Below are 1,729 nucleotides of genomic sequence, written 5' to 3' on the forward strand. Positions count from 1 at the left end.
AGACCCTCTATGAGGTGGATTGATTCAGTGACTGGGGTAATCAGGATGGGTGTGTCAGAGGCAATGCGATTGGCACAGGATAGAGGAGGGTTTAGGGCAGTTGTACATAGGGTCGCTATGAGTCGGAAACGACTCGACGGCACATAACAACAACAACAACAACATCTACATGTATCTATCCATTCATCTATTTATCTACATCTATCTAATCTATATACCCATTAATCTATCTATCTATATCTAGCTACATCTATCGATCTATTTATCTATATCTATCTATTTATCTATCTACATCTATCTATCCATTCATCCATCTATCTATATCTATCTGTAAATCTATCTATCTATCTATCTATCTATCTATCTATCTATCTATCTTTCTATCTACTTTCTTTCTACTTTTTCTTACCCCTTTCTTTTACACCTGAACTCTTAATTCTTTAAGTACTGTAATACAATGAGCTTCAGGCGATGGACTGTGAACACATGTCTCCTTTTTCACTTCTGCCTCCAAGTTATTAACCAATTTATTATTAAAACTTCAGAGAATTCTCTACACACCCATGTTTATTGCAGCTGTGTTCACAACAGCAAGGAGTTGGAAACAACCTAGATGCCCATCCACAAATGAATGGGTAGAGAAGCTGTGGTCTAGTCACACAATGGAATACTGTGCTGCATTGAAAAACAAGGAACTGATGCAATATGACTCAAAATGGTTGAGAATTCTTATTAAACCTTTTCCATCTCTACCTTCCAATTTATGTCAAAATTCACGAGGTGAAGAAAACCTCATAACATCTTTTCTACTTGTTCCCCTAAATCTCTAGCAAAAATCAAGGTTTGAGGATTTCTTTGTGAGCCTGCCTTTAATTATTCTGAAAGTTTCACTTACCTTGAGCAAATTCCCTTTCGGGTTTCCTGGTGTCTGCAAGACGGAGAGACAACTACCGACTATTCGGGTTCCCTGGTACAGGGGCTGAAATGCTGTTGACTGAATTAAAAGACAGAGAAGGGGACACACTGGAACAGGGGTCAGGTCAGAAAGATTGAAGACAGCGGGCTAACAGCTGGAAGAATGGAAGCCCCTATGTTACACCTTTCTGGGGTTTTTATTAAGAATCATCAGGAAGGTCAACAAAAACAAAGGAGAACATGGGGAAGTCTTTTGTAAATAAGGCCAAATTCTTCTTTTTTTGTATCGCAGGAGGAAGGGACTCAGTAAATACAAACTAAAAATGATGTAGATGCTTAAGGACTGCCTGAGTGCTACAGGGTGATTACCAGCCTCCCTTCTATCCTGACACGGCAGTGGGTTTATTATTCATGTTAAATTTCAAAATCGGCTTCCAACATCTGTTTGTTAAGTCTTTGCACTGGACATAAGGCCAAGGACAAGGAACCAGAGGAAGAAAGAAGGCTAAAGAAGCTTTATTAAGGGGTCTCTCAGGTGGGATTCCAAATTAAAAATTTAAAACAATAAACGAAAAAAAAAACACACCCCCAAAACAGAACTACACATATTAGACAAAGAGATAAATATCCCGTGAATTATATTTCCAAGTACTTTTTAAAACTTAAAACAAAGCAATTATGAGAAGTACAATGAAAGAAATATTTTATGGTAAGGTCACTGACATTGTCATGATAATAAAAGAGTTCATAGGGATTTAAGTCCTTTATATTTGCTTCACTGGATTTCCACGCATGTGAACTTTCTTGAGAAAAT

This window comes from Elephantulus edwardii, unplaced genomic scaffold, assembly GCF_000299155.1.
Source record: "Elephantulus edwardii isolate Elephantulus edwardi_28Jun2011 unplaced genomic scaffold, EleEdw1.0 scaffold00410, whole genome shotgun sequence".
Classification (NCBI taxonomy): Eukaryota; Metazoa; Chordata; class Mammalia; order Macroscelidea; family Macroscelididae; genus Elephantulus; species Elephantulus edwardii.